This window comes from Ailuropoda melanoleuca, chromosome 2 (genome assembly GCF_002007445.2).
Source record: "Ailuropoda melanoleuca isolate Jingjing chromosome 2, ASM200744v2, whole genome shotgun sequence".
Classification (NCBI taxonomy): Eukaryota; Metazoa; Chordata; class Mammalia; order Carnivora; family Ursidae; genus Ailuropoda; species Ailuropoda melanoleuca.
The window spans coordinates 146,692,591-146,709,159 of NC_048219.1; the positions used below are offsets into that span (position 1 = coordinate 146,692,591).

Genomic DNA, 16,569 nt, shown 5'->3' on the forward strand with positions numbered 1-16,569 from the left:
AAACATTTGGGTATTTTAAATTGCATGTGGTCTAAGAAGGTTTAGAAAGAATTTATAAACGAAAACTACAACGCAGACAGTTGGATCAAGTAGAGAGAAGGGAGCAATGGAAATTGTGATAAGCTAGAAAGCATGGCGGGGCGAAAGGTATTCACATTTAAACATTGTTCAAACACTGTAGAGATTTATCAAAGGTACATATTTACATTCCCAGAGGTCCAGAATATTGCATTGATCTCACATTTCAAAAAAAAGGGAAACTAATTGGAACACATCCAGAAGAGAGTGATAAAGAAAAAAAATTATGTAAAATGAACCTCGTAAAACTCACTTTATTCTAAATAATTATTACTGTTAATATGCTTGTGAAGTTTAATGTAAATGCCAAAAATAAGTTCTTAAAAGAGAATATTGATAATGTAAAAATTAGAATATCTATAACTGGTAATACAGATTGAACAAAATATGGAAGATAAAGAAGACCATATGCTTACATAATTATTTCATTTAGAAATAGGAGGAGGATCTCACAGATTCTGTTTCATTCTTAAAGTTGGCACCAAATAATGGGAAAAACTTTAAAAACACAATAGACTAAAAATAATACGAATAAATTCTAAAATATCAGTAGAAAAGGAGACTAAAATGTGATAATACAAAAGAAAACAAAAGACATAAAGAGCATACAAATCAGGATACAAACAAAAAAAAATAAAACATAATGATAGTAATATGATTAAATACCAGTTAACACCAAAAAAGTGGATGCATTAGTTTTCTCAATTAAAAGGCAAATATTATCAGGTTAAGCTTTAAAAAAATCAACTAATTTATGTTTACTAGAGACATCCCTAAAGACATAACTTTTGAAAATAAAAGGATGCATATACCAGGCAAAGACAAAATAAAAGAAAGACTAACAACATTAATGGCAGACAAAATAGAAATGTAAACAAAAAAACACTGGGATCTAAGACGGCATTTTATTTTGATAAATGATGCAATCTATAGTAGATATATGGTACTCATGAATCTTTATACTTATGGCTTCAAAATATTTAAAGTAGATATATATAGTCACATATACTTATGGCATCAAAATATTTAAAGTAGATATATCTAGTCACAATGCAATAGGTAGAAATAAAAAACAAGTAGTCCAGGTAATAAAACATATCTCTTAGAAATTCTAAGATAACACTTTAAAGAATAATTCTTAGATCAATTGGAGAATAAAAACTACTATTGCAGGCTGTTTTGAGAAAAATAAATAATAAGGCTATTGTGTTTAATAACCTAAGATATCTAGCTAACTTTAGGCTCATATAAAATTCATAGTATTGAACAACTTTGTTTTTAAAGAAAAAAATTCATTAATTAAACATTCAAGCCTAAATTATAGAAAAAGAACAATAAAATAAAATAAGAATTAAGAGTTATTAAGTTCAAAATAATAAATTAATAAATCAGAAAAAATATAAGAATTAATTAAAAAGAAGTTGGTTTATTAGAAAGCCAAATGAAACATAAAAATATCTGACAGATACACATAAAAATAGCAGAGTAGATGGCTCCAACATTTTATCCCTTTACAAAAACATTGAAAAAGCAAGCAAAACTGTCTTAATCAACATTATCAGAACTCTGGAAAGTAGTCAGAGGTTAAAGCAACTGGGGTGACTGGTACCACAGTTAAGCATCCAACTCTTGGTTTCAGCTCAGGTCTGATTTTAGGATTGTGAGATTGAGCCCCTCATTGGGCTCTGTGCTCAGTGTGGAGTCTGCTGGGTGTTTCTCATTCTCTCCTCCCTCCCCCCCACCCCTCTCTAAAATAAATAAATAAAAGCTTAAAAAGAAAAAGGTTTATAGCAACCAAGTGAAAACTGACACCAAAAAAACAACTTAAAAATGGTAAGAAAATTTTGAGATATTTTTGCTTGCTGAAACAGCAAAAATATCAGAGTGGAAGCAAAAACGAGACTATATGTCATCTGCAAGAAACCCACTTTCAATATACAGGTATAGAGAGATTAAAAGTAAATGGATGGAGAAAGATATACCATGCAAATATTAATCTAAAGAAAATTAGAGTAGCTATATTAATTTCAGAAGAGCAGATTTCAGAGCAAGGAATATTATGAGAGATTAAGATGGGCATTCCATAATGATAAAAGGATTGATCTCCAAGAGGATGTAACAGTGTTAAATGTATTTGTGCCTAACAACAGAGTATCAAAATATGCCAGGCGAAAACTGATAGAACTGTAAGGACAAATAGACAATTCTACCATTATTGTTGGAGCCTTCAATACCTCTGTCAGTAATTGACATACCAAGCACACAGAAAATTATTAAGGATATAGTTTAATTGAATAAACCTATCAATCAGCTGGATATAATTAACATGTACAGACTACTATGCCCAACAATAGCTGAACATACAGTCTTCTCAAGCTCACATGGAACATTCACCAAGATGATGCATTAGATTGTCTATTCACAAAGATAGACCCATATTCTGGGCCATAAAACATCTGAACAAGTTTAAAAGAATAGAAATCAAAGTATGCTTTCATACCTAATGGAATTGAGGTAGAAATCAATAACAGAAAGAAAGTTGAAAAATTCCAAAGCATGAGTAGGTTAAACAACACACTTTTAAATAACACCTGGGTCAAATAAAAAGTCTCAAGAAAAATTTTAAAAATATTCCTAATTATAAGAAAGTAAAATACAACTTCTCAAAATTTGCAGCAAAAGCAGTGCCAACAAGAAAATTTATAGCATTGAATACATGAAAAGATATAAAATCAATACTCTGAACTTCTGCCTAGAAAACTAGAGGAAAAAGAGTAAATTAAATATAAAATAAGCAGGATAAAAGAAGTAATAAAAATTAGAACAAAAATCATGAAATCAATAGAGAAAAATCAATGAAATCAAAAGCTGGTTCTAAAACCTATACAATTGTTAAACTTCTAGCCATGTTAAACAAGAAAAAAGAGAGAAGAAACAAATTACTAACAACAGAAATGAAAGAGGGGTCATAACTACTGGACCTATAAACATTAAAAGGATAATAAAGGAATATTACAAATTTGATAACCTAGATGAAATAGACAAGGTCCTTGAAAGACATATTCTACCAAAACTTACACAAGGATAAATAGATAAATAAATAAATTGAATCAATAATTAGTAACCTTCTAAACAGGAAGGCACTAGGCCCAGTGGTTTCACTGGTGAATTCTACTAAAATTTAAAGAAGTTATACTAGAGCTAATTAATTCAGCAGGGATGCAGTGCACAAAATTAATACACAAAAGTAAGTTGTGTTTCTTTTATACACCAGAAATAAACAATCTAAAAAGGAAGTTAAGAAAACAATTCCATTATAATATCATCCAAAAGAATAAAATACCTAGGAGTAAGTTTAATTAACCACGGAGGTGAAAGACTTGTATACAGAAAACAAAAACAAAATCATCACTAAAAATATATTAAAGAAGACCTAAATAAATGAAAAGACATCCCATGTTCATGGATTAGAAGATTTAATGTTATTAAAATGGCAATACTACTCAAAGCTAACTATAGATTCAATGTAATCACTATCAAAAATCCAACAGCTTTTTTATTTTTTTTGCAGAAATCAAAAAACTAATCCTCAAATTCATATGGAATTATAAGGAGATCCCAATAGCCAAACAATCTTGAAAAAGGAGAACAAAGTTGAAGAATTTTACACTTTCAGATTTCAAAACTTAACTACAAAGTGACAGTAATCAAAACCATGTTGTACTGTCATAAGAATGTACATATAGATAGATCAATGGACTAGAATTGAGAATTTAGAAATACACCCATACATCTATGGCCAACTGATTTTCAACAATGGTACCAAGACTATTCGATGAGGTAAAAACAGTTTCTTTAACAAATAGTACTGAAACTACTGGATATCCATAATTGTAAGAATGAAATTGGACCTTAATTTACACCATATAAAAAATTAACTCAAAATGGATCAAAGTTTTAAATGTAAGAGCTAAAACTATAAAATTCTGAGAAGAAAATAGGGGTAAATCTTTATCATCTTGAATTTAGCAATGCTTTCTTAGATATGACCTTGGAAGCATAAGCAACAACAACAAAAAATGGAGAAATTGCACTGCTGCAAAACTAAGAACTTTTGAGTATCAAGGGCATTATCAAAGAAGTGGAAAGAAAACTTATAGAATGGAAGAAAATATATGAAAATCATTTCTCTAAAAGGGTCAAGTATGCAGAATATATAAAGAACTCTTCCAACTTAACAATTAATGAAAAATACCTCAACATCATTAATCATTATGAAAATGCAAACCAAAACCACAAGAAGATGACATTTCACACCCACTAGGATGACTACAGATGTTTTTAACAAAAAGAAAATGGTAAGTGTCAGCAAATGTGTGGAGAAATTAGAATCCTTATACATTCCTTGTGGGAATGCAAAATAGTGCAGTTGCTAGAAAACATGTTGACAGATAGATGGTGGAGAGACTTGGGAGGGGAGAATAAGAAATCACTGCTTAATGGGTATGGGGTTTCATTTTAGTGTGACGGAAATATTTCAGAACTAGATAGAGGTGGTGGTTGCACAGCATTGTGAATGTAATAAATGGCACTGAATTGTACACTCCAAAATGATTAATTTTATATTCTATGAATTTCACCTCAATAAGAAAAAAATTTAAAAACTAATAGATTTAAAAAGGAACAAAATGACATACAAATAACAAAATTATAGAATATTAAGATTAAGGGATATAAATGCATATAGTAAGTTTTGGATTTATTTTTAGGTATAAAAGAAATATTTTTGTTAATAAATGTCAAGCTGGGATAAAATGGAAAGTTTCCTTAAAAAAATATGTTAAGAAAATTGTCCTAAGAAACTCTTACCACTGTTGCCCTCATCATCACTATCATTACCACCATCACCATAGAATAAATTGAATAATTTCTCAAGAAAGTAGGTCCCCAACAGGTACCAGTCCCAGAGAGTTTTTGTGCTTTTTTTTTCTTTTCTTTTCTTTCTTTTTTCTTTTCTTTTCTTTTTTTTTTTCTTTTCATTTTTTTTTTTTGTCTTGCTTTATTTTAAGCCAAATCCCAGCTACTTTCAAGAAACAGAGACAGACGGGCGCCTGGGTGGCTTAGTCGTCAGGCGTCTGCCTTCTGCTCTGGTCATGATCCCAGCATTCTGGGATGAAGCCCCGCATCAGGCTTCCCGCTCAGCAGGAAGCCTGTTTCTCCCTCTCCCATTCCCCCTGCTTGTGTTGCCTCTCTCGCCATCTCTCTCTGTCAAATAAATAAATAAAAAATCTTAAAAAAAAAAAAAAAGAGACAGACATTCTATGCTGCTTAAGCTTCTTTGGACATAAAAAAGAAATATTCTCATTCATTTTAAAATGCTAGTGTGATTCTGATGTCAAAACTTAACAAGATAGTACCAAAAATCATATGAGATAAAAACAATTTCTTTAACAAATGGTACTTGCGATTATATTATTATAAATAAAATATAAGCTTATATTGTGATTATATTATTCTAAAAAATATACTCATGATATTATTCTAAATAAAATATAAGCAGATTAAGTTCCACAGTATATTAAAGTATAATAAACATAATTGTATGCATTTGTTAAAACTCAACAAGCCATGCACTTAAAAAAGAGTGAAACTTACTGTACATAAATTATGCCTCAATAAAATGGACTTAAAAAAAAAAAGAATACACCATGACCAAGTTGGGGTTAGTGCAAAAGAGCAAGGTTGGCTCAATATTTGTAAATTCAATTAGTAATATAATACTTTAATAAAAATGAGAAAACCTGCACTGAAAAAGTCTTGGGGAAAATAGAGCATTCATTTCTAATCAAAATTCAACTTGGGAGATGAAAAAGAATATTTCCTTAATTAAAAAGAACAGTTATTTGATTCCAAGATCAAGTATCTTCCTCACTGGTAAAAATTTGAATCAGTCAAGAGTACTGTCAAGAATCCATTTCTGGGGGCACCTGGGTGGCTCAGCTGTTAAGCGTCTACCTTTGGCTCAGGTCGTGATCCCAGGGTCCTGGGATCGAGCCCCACATCAGGCTCCCTGCTCGGTGGGAAGCCTGCTTCTCCCTCTCACATTCCCCTTGCTTGTGTTCCCTCTCTCGCTGTCTCTCTCTGTTAAATAAATAAATAAAATCTTAAAAAAAAAGAATCCATTTCTGCTTATTAAACATTGCTTTAGAATCATCAGTCCACATGATTAAGTTAAAAAATGTGCAATATGATTGTTTATCTAGCACACCCAAGAAAATCAACTAAATAATTATGTAACTAATTTTAAAGTCCAATAAATAACCTGATTACAAGATAACCAAGAATCTGAGACTTGTCAATAATTCAAAAATTAACTTTATTGAAGTCATAGTTTCCATGTAATAAAATGTATCATCTCATCTACTTCTCAAAGAACTTTGGCAAATGTATACGTCTAAGTAACCATCACCATAATAATTCTATTACTCCAGAAAGTTTGCTTATAGCCCTTCCCAATCAACCCTGTCCCAGGATGCCACTGATACACTTTCTGTCACCTAGGATTAGATTTTCCTTTTCTGGAGTTTCACATAAATGATATCACACCACATGTAATCTTTCCTATCTGGCTTCTTTCAATCAGCATAAAGTTTTTGAGATTCATTGATTCATTCATGCTCTTGCATGTATTCTTTTCATTATGGAGTAGTATTCCACTGAACGAATATACAATAATTTATCTAGTTACCTGTTGACATTTGGATGTTTCCAATTTTAAGCTACAATGTATAGACCTATTATTAATATTTATGCATAAGTTTTTATATGAATATATATCTTCGTTTTGCTAGGTATTTACTTAGATGTTTTCTACTGAATTTTACTTTCTTATTTATGCCATCTTTAATTTTTTTATGAGAATGTTATTTTTATCATTGGGGAAAACGTGATGCTCATTTTTGCAATTATATAAAATAGAACTATTCTGAAAAAAACAAACCAAAAAAGCTATGTCATTGTTTTACTGGAAACAAGGGACCTGAGTTATCTCCAGTTAGAATTCTAGAACAGTACTCTTCCTTGCACTTTTAAATTATACCCCAAAACACATTATACACTTTACTTGTATTATTGTTCCCAGTTACTTGCTACTTCCTCCTGTAAGAGGATTATATTCTCATGCCTCCTAACATCAGACTTGTTCATGTGATTTACTTAAACTAACGAATGTGAACAGGAGTTTTGTGTGCCACTCTTGAGCACAACTTTTAAGAACGAATGAGTGACTCTACCATATCTCTTTTCATAGAAGGGAATGGTCCTTCACCTTGGATCCTAAAATAAAGAAGACATGCAAAACTGAACTGTAATTACCATGAAGGCAAGATGTAATATGAGTAAGAAATAAAATCCATTACTCTGAGCCACTGCTGCTGGGAGACTGTTTGTACCCTAGCACTGCCAGATACATTCGCAAAGGTAAAATCTTGTATTATACATCCAAGTTTCTCTCATGCTTAATAAAGAAGGAAAACAGAATTCATAATGCAAAAAAAAGGAAAAATCTAGACCAGAGCCTGATAATGTCATAGTTAATTCAAAGTCTCAGACAAACTGGGTTGCATGTGTCAGTGACCTCTTCAGAGACATGCACTGAATATGTGCCAGCTCTGATCTCCTTGGTGTTTAGGCTAAGCGGACAAATGCTTGTCTAAATTGCCAGAAGAATTAGATGAAATGTGTATACATTCTTATCTAGCTATTGGAAAGCACAGTATCTGGGCATTTTCTTCTTATGTGACAAGTTTTAGATTATCTTGAGAGCTGGTTAGTTTTGTATTGTGCATGTTTTTTTTCATTTTATATTTTTTGTCATTAAAAGGGAATGACTTGGCCTTACTTTCTACTTACAATGGGTGTTAACTCGAGTATGTAAGGAGAAGAAAGAGATTATATTAGGAATTTTAAATTCTAAAATACCTCGTTGGATGACAGACTGTATTAAGAACTGAAAGTAGGAAAACCTGATCATTCCAAGGCAGAGATTTAGGGGAGAATAAGAAATGGGCAATGAATTCATTCTAGAGCAAAGCAAGTGAACACAAACTTTCAGTGATATTTCTCAGGTTTGATAGAAATGTGATAAGATAAATCTGAAAGTTGGTTATTTCTATATCTAATAGGGTCATCTTTAGAGGTGTTTTTTAGCCTTATTAATTACATATACAATACTTCCTCTTAATACTGTTCTTTTCCCAGTGAAGCAATATTTCATAAATCAGTGATACAGAGGTTTTGGGGACAGTTTGAAGGACTGCAATTCTGGCTTCCAATATTTCCTTTGGACTCTCCCATGACCTTCAGTGTGAACCACAAAAATGTTCTATTCACTGCAATACCAAGGCCAGAACATTCTTACAGAACCCTCTGGGTTTAATTTGGTACAAGTCGCACTTGGGATTTTCTCCAAAAAAACCCTGTAGACAGTCTGCTTTGAGGACTGGCAGAAAACTATCTGTTCCAAATTCTCTGGAATTTAGATCACTCGTGGGGTACTGGGATCAGAGGCCAGGTACAGTTCAATGCTCCCCAGGGCCTATCAAAACACCATCCCAAATACTGGAGGAGAGAGAGGGACCCAAATAGTGAAATAGGCAGGATTTATGGAACAGGGATATTTCTCAGCCAGTTCAAGATCTCAAGATAATGATCAGTTGAAGTATATTTCTGTGAGATTCCTGAAATGGATCATGCTCTGAATCTAAAGCCAAAGATCCACCATCCAGGTGTTTGATGTTTAGGTCTCTGTCTTCTTCAGCCTTGAAGGTCTTAGGAAAGCCATGTGATTTTTTCAGCATTCTCCAAATTTCCATGGTTGCCCATGAGCATGACACCCTATTAGCCAGGCTTCCCTTACGAATCTGGTACTATCGCATATGCTGCCGGCACTCAGGAAATACTGATCTGTTTTTCATGTGGGTTGCCAATCCCCTATGGAGACCACCACTTTCATCTCTCTTCTCCTCAAGAAAAGCAGTGCATCAGTTAGGTAGCCTGAAACATAAATCCACGTAATGTGCTGATGGAGAGGGCTAATGAACTGTGTATACTAATCGTAATGACTTCAGGTCTGTAAAGGAGACACAAAAGACCTATGTGTGGTCTCACTCATATTTAAAACTCTAGCCCCTATCATTGGTTCTCAACCAGAATGCCCCAAAGGAGTGTCTGGAAACATGTCGAAGCATTTTTAGTTGTCCGAATGTGTTTGTGTGGTGGGGAGTGGTTTGATGAAATACTGTGCCACCAAATAGAAACCCTACTAAGAAACAATGAATGCCCTGCACATAGTGTGGGCCCAATGAATCTTTGAGATAGAACGTGTGGGAGAGGAGGCGCCTGGGTGGCGCAGTCGTTAAGCATCTGCCTTCGGCTCAGGGCGTGATCCCAGCGTTCTGGGATCGAGCCCCACATCAGGCTCCTCCACTAGGAGCCTGCTTCGTCCTCTCCCACTCCCCCGGTGTTCCCTCTCTCGCTGGCTGTCTCTCTCTGTCAAATAAATAAATAAAATCTTAAAAAAAAAAAAAGAAAAAGAATGTGTGGGAGAGATCAAAGAGGTTTCTTTCACTTTCTCTTGAAAATCATTTCACCTTATTCCTTCTAGTCAAGGCTCCTGGGTGTCTCAGTTGGTTAAACATCTGCCTTCAGCTCAGATCATGATCTCAGGGTCCTGGGATCCAGACCCACGTTGGACTCCTTGCTCATTGGGGAATCTGCTTCTCCCTCTCCCTCTCTGCTCGTGCTTTCTCTTTCATATTCTCTCTTTCTCAAATAAATAAATAAATAAATAAATAAATAAATAAATAAATAAATAAATGTCTCATGCTCTACCGACTGAGCTAGCCAGGCAATAAATAAATATTTTTTAAAAAAAGTCATTTCACCTTATTTCACAGGCTGTTAGAGGAGAGTTTAGAGGCCAGTTGCTGCTGTCTGACATCAAGTTTAGGAAGTGCCTCTAGCAAAACTGTCACACGGCACCCATTCCAGAGCAGCAGTTCTCTGTTATTTTTGGAGCAAACCCTTCCATAGTTATTTTAAAGATGTTCTTAGACCAGACCAAAATTAATTTGTCCCCTTATTCCCTAGAATGCCACATCCCCCCGCTTTCCAACAGTGGGAAGACCCCTGACAACACCCTGCAGGTCTTCTCCATCTCTCACTTCTTATTCAGACATGAAGAGTTCCTGTAAAAATGTCATGGGATTTATGTACTGTGTAAGTGAAACCCAGGCAACCCTGAGGATATAATTCTGAACACCTGATGTCAGCTCGTGCTGCTCCCACCTTCACCCCATCTCTTCAACTGCCTCTCTAGGTTGCTACTGCCTATAGATGGACTTCCTGTCTAAAGACAGAAACAGCTCTTCCACATTGAATACTATCAAAAACTGTGAGATAAAAAAATAAATTAGTGTCTGAAAACACACCTAAAAGGGGAGAAAATTCATTTTAACATGTTCTATTTATCAATGCAGTAATAATATTGCAATATAAATAATGTTTATATAGTGCTTGATAGTTTAAATATTCACATATTATCCAAAGTACTTATAACATCCTCGGTCAATACGGCACTATAGAAAGTATTTCACTTGAATAGAAAGAGTGCTTTTTATTCTCCATTAAAGCTAAAACCAAACTGTCACTTGTTCAACAACAATACAATAATACTCTCAATGATTCTTAAAGTTCAGAGAAGATAATACCTCCTGGAACTTGAAGTTATTCAAGAATGTATTCACTCATCCATGCTCTTACCCATTCAGCAAGCATCTCTGAATCAAGTCATACAAACTGTGGTAGCAGATAGGAAAGATTGGGGACAGGACATCCAGCTATACTTGTTTTGTTTTCTTTTCTTTGATACTTCAGCTTTTTCTTAATACCCACTGACTTCTCAACTCACCTCTGAATGGCTTCCATCCCTGCTAATTTACTGAAATATTCTTGTATAGTTCCACGGTCACTTTACATTTGTCAATGCCAATAATCCTCATTTACTTTTTTGTGATTAATACTGCTACATGCTCCTTAAAATTTTTTTTCTTCCACTGGCTACTACTGCACTCAGATTTTCCTTCTGTGCTTTGTTTCTCTCTTATAAGTCCACTTTCTCTGCCTAATTTTAAATGTCTAGGTGTTTCAGGAGACCTTGGTCTTTACTTTTCTTCTCACTGAGCAAGTAGAGATCAGGACTGAGCTGGGGAGATTATATCAAAATCATTTGTGTGACTTTTTCAAACTACTTAACTTCTTCCAGAACTTTAGATTTGGTCCTGTGGACAGAAGGGCAAGTGATCCCAAGGTTTGCATGGACTATCACAATGAACCACAAGTATTGATTAGATTGTGTCTCCATATAATCCATGGGTGGAAGGTGGAAGAGAAAGAGTAAGAATCATTGTTCAATATCTCTTTGCAAATGAATGCATAAGCTCTTATAACAACAACCACTGTTTATATAATTTATTTCTCCTGATTTTTATTTTTTATTTTTTTTAAGATTTTATCTATTTATTTGACAGAGAGAGAGAGACAGCCAGCGAGAGAGGGAACATAAGCAGGGGGAGTGTGAGAGGAAGAAGCAGGCTCCCAGTGGAGGAGCCCGACGCAGGGCTTGATCCCAGGACCCTGGGATCATGCCCTGAGCTGAAGGCAGATGCTTAACGACTGAGCCATCCAGGTGCCCCTATTTCTCCTGATTTTTAAACTCTACTGAAAATCTTCACCCAAATATCCAACAACTACCTCAAACTCAATACATCTAAAACTGAATGAAAAGGCAACCTACTGGGGCGCCTGGGTGGCACCGCGGTTAAGCGTCTGCCTTTGGCTCAGGGTGTGATCCCGGCGTTATGGGATCGAGCCCCACATCAGGCTCNAACATCTAAAACTGAATGAAAAGGCAACCTACTGGGGCGCCTGGGTGGCACCGCGGTTAAGCGTCTGCCTTCGGCTCAGGGTGTGATCCCGGCGTTATGGGATCGAGCCCCACATCAGGCTCCTGTGCTGTGAGCCTGCTTCTTCCTCTCCCACTCTCCCTGCTTGTGTTCCCTCTCTCACTGGCTGTCTCTATCTCTGTCAAGTAAATAAATAAAATCTTAAAAAAAAAAAAAAAGAAAAGGCAACCTACTGAGTGGGAGAGAATATTTACAAATGATATATCTGATAAGGGGCTAATAACCAAAATATACATAAAGAATTCATACAACTCAACACCAAAAATACAAATAATCCAATGAAAAAATAGTCAGAGGACCTGAATAGACATTTTTTTAAAGAAGACATACAGATGGTCATGAAAATATGCTCAATATCATCATTCATCAGAGCAATGCAAATCAACACTGCAATAAGATATCTCCTCACACCAGTCAGAATGGCTAGTATCAAGAAGACAAGAAATGTGTTGGTGAGAATGCAGAGGAAAGGGAATTCTCACACACTGCTGGTGGGAATGTAAATTGGTGCAGCCACTATGGAAAACAGTATGTAGGTTCCTCAAGGAAATAAAAACAGAAATACCATATAATCTAGTAATTCTACTTCTTGGTATTTACCTGATAAAAATGAAAACATTAATTTGAAAAGATATATGCACTCCTATGTTTACTGCAAATTATTTACAATGGCCAAGATACGGAAGCAACCTAAGTGTCCACCAGTAGATGAATGGATAAAGATGTGGTATCTATACACAGTGGAATATTACTCAGCCATAAAAAAGAATGAAATCCTGCCGTTCACAACAACAAGGATGGACTTAGAGGGTATTATGCTAAGTGAAATAAGTCAGACAGAGAAAGACAAATACCATATGATTTCACTTAGATGCAGAATCTAAAAAACAGCTCAGTGGAGAGTCTTCTCCCTCTCCCTCTCCCTCTCCCTATACCATTACCCCTGCTTGTGCTCTCTCGCTCACTCTCTCTTTCTCTCTCTCAAGGAAATAAATAAAATCTTTTTAAAAAATTGAAATTATTCTAGACATTCATGGATCTCTGAGACTATGTTGCCAAACAACCAGGTATCTGGGGGGCACAGTTTGACAAACCATGTGACAGAGGAAGCAGGGAATGAGTAGGGACTGTGGGTGCCTAACTGTTCCCATGTACAACAGCAAAGAGATCAAGGAGCCCCAGAGATGTTCTATGCTGAAGAACTGTGTAATCAATACATTCCCACTGACAAAAAACCACTTCCACCTTTTCAGCCTTGTGGCTGCACTCTTCGTGGAAGACAAGAAGAGGGAAGACACTTCGGCTGACAAAAACCACAGGGTTGAACAGAAAAGGTTGGAGAAGGAGGTATAAAGTAAGAAGAATATGCTGGATTACAAAACACCTGTAAATCAGGAAGCCTCATGAAACAGAGGCAGAAACAGGAGGTTAACAGAGCCAGGAAGAGTCCAGTCATGCCAGAGTTTGATGCAAGAAGATTGAAACCAGGAAGGACAGTTGAATGGATGAGGTGAAGCATCACAAACACATCAAAATGATACATCTCACAAACACACAGAGTACTTGATATGCTTCTTGTGGAATCACAATAGCTATGAAGTATAGGTTGTCAAGAAACATGAGTGAACAGTTGAGCAATTACTCAGATAATTTGATTTATGCTGTAAACCAATCTGGAAAATGGTATAAAAATCTTTTTTGCTTAGTGCTTGTTTCTGGATTGAATTACACTGATATTTTTTGTCTGTGTATTTTAACATTTCTTGGTGAAATTTAAAATTTTTCTTCTCACAAAAAGGAAACAAAATTTGCTCGTGAAAAAAATTTTGACGTTATGCCTAGTCTTTCCAGTATGAAGACGATATTTTAACACCAACATGTACATGGAGGTGTTTTTCCAGTGATGGAGATGAATTTTCCTCAAATGGCTACATTACAAAACAATAATAATGTTTCCTTTGTGATGTATGGCATACAGTATAACAGTGATTCAGACACAGAATCTGTGGCCTACATTCTGACTATGTATAGTAGCTCTGCACATTTTACAAGTTACTTTTTCTCAAGTCTCAGCCTATTATAAAATGGGAACAATAGTAATAGCTACATTATAAGGTTTTGTGAAGATTAAAGGAAATAATCCATGGAAACTCTTAGCAGAGTGCCTGCTATACACTAAGCAGTCAATAAGTGTTAGCTATTACTTTAATTATGTTTATGTGTACCTTCTTACTGGGATTGTTTTTATGTATTAAAACCACTGGATAAAGAACATATTGAGATCCTAGTAGTAATAAAAAGTGACCCCATATTCCAAATAGGAAACAAAAAGCTATTTCTGATTTGAAGTGGTTATGTGACATGCCAATCACTATAGACTGCAATAACAATTTCAGGATTGGGGCGCCTGGGTGGCACAGTGGTTAAGCGTCTGCCTTCAGCTCAGGGTGTGATCCTGGCGTTATGGGATCGAGCCCCACATCAGGCTCTTCCGCTATGAGCCTGCTTCTTCCTCTCCCACTCCCCCTGCTTGTGTTCCCTCTCTCGCTGGCTGTCTCTATCTCTGTNTGTTCCCTCTCTCGCTGGATGTCTCTATCTCTGTAGAATAAATAAATAAAATCTTTAAAAAAAAAAAAAACAATTTCAGGATTGATAAAAGTTCAAAACATAAAATATTTTCATCTGAGTCCAAATAACAGTAATGCACCTCAAAGAAACAAATATGTTAGAATATATTTTATAAAGAATTGTTTTTTCAGAAAAATTCTCAATCACTCATTTTGTCCTTAAATTTTATAGTAATTCCTTATGGTGGAATACTTCCTTTTATGTATGTAAACAATTCATTGTATCACACATGCTGTATCACATATGAGATGGATAATACAAACATTCACTACTTAAAATGAATGTAGAAATGTAGGAAACTTGACAAAAGTCTATGTTACATGAAGTTCAAGTCTTAGCATTTTGGGTTTCATAGTAAATCCAAGTACCTCAACAAATTAACTCCATTAGTTTCTGAAATCCATGTTTAAGTAAGAATAAAATGTTGTAGTCTGGGATTTGCAGTTCCCTTGAGCAGAGAACTGTATTGGTGACTAGGAAGACATCAACATACTCCTTTTTATGCATCTCTGGGATATCCCTCACTAAAACAAAGTAAACATATGTGAAAGCAAACATGTTCTGTTTTTATTACAATCACATTGCCAATTCTGATATCAAATGTATTCTAAATCAATGTTTATAGTCATATTCTGCCATCTCTTCTAATGCTAATAATTGTCCTATCAAATTGGTTTCAAAACTCATCATTCATATTAATGACCAATTTTTAAAAATAATAACCATTTACAAATAGGTGAACCGTATTTAAATATAAGTCTTTGAATCAATAAATATTTGAGTTTACCATCAATCTAATTTTAATTTTACTGCCAAGCATTTCCTTTATTAATTAATACATTTCAGAGTCAGGATGAAGATGCCAACTGAAATTTCTATTTTACAGATGAGATCTGAATATTGATTTTCTGAAGTTTTCTTAACACCATACATTGTCCTCTCTATCACGTAATCTAAGATACCTCTGAAGTAAAGAAGAGTATAAAATTTAGTCTTAAGAGCCACAAAATTTCCTTTGATTTCTTGAAATTTTTGAAGTTACCAAACTTACCAAAATTCAGAGAAGATTTTAGGGTGCTCTGTTCAAGCCAAGAATAGAACAAAAGTAAGTTAATCCAAAGTGGGATGTATTTAGAGATTCATATGTGATTTATCTATGGAAAAATAACAAAAGTCATATTGCAATGAACAACACATTGTATTCTAACAGCCTTTGTTACCAGAGGTAACAAATCATAACGTAAGAGGTGTGGGATGTGTGCTTACTATCCCTACCCCTGCTTCAATACTGTGTGTGTTTCTTAATATAAACTACCTCTTTGAGGTACTTTGTATATTTCTACCCTTCACATGAGGCAGCACTGCATGTCCCTCTTCTGTGTAATCCCTGTGAAGACATATCTCTATCGGCCACAAGGCAGGCACAGTAGCTATTGGCATAGTTGTCAACCACTCAGTACCACCATTACTGCAGCCTTCCACTCAGGCAGCTCCAACACACCCTTGAGGGGCTTGCACCTGAAAGAATGGCCCATGACCTCCTTCTCTGTCTCCCTTCGATCAATTCCTTGGCCAGAATTCTCCCCAAATTTCCCTCAACAAAGGCAGCTTATTCATTTGAGTTTCATTGGCAGGTATTAGTACTTGGGACATCATTCAACAGTAATTTGCTATTGGCATCTTACATGCGCGGGGGTGGGAGGAGAGATAAAGAAATGAAATTAAACAAGGTGAATGCTTCTTTGTTCAATGTTATCAGCTTCTAATTACCTTATAAGATGTTAGTATAGGGCAACAAACACCCTTGAGAGGAAAACAGTGGGGATAACCACTCTGAGGC

The 16,569-nt window shown here is 35.0% G+C and overlaps 1 protein-coding gene across 4 annotated transcripts in view; it reads right to left on the reverse strand.

The window, feature by feature from the left end:
• CCDC141 (coiled-coil domain containing 141) overlaps nucleotides 1-16,569 on the reverse strand; it is a 191,148-nt gene that overhangs the window by 140,803 nt on the left and 33,776 nt on the right. The window lies entirely within an intron of this gene.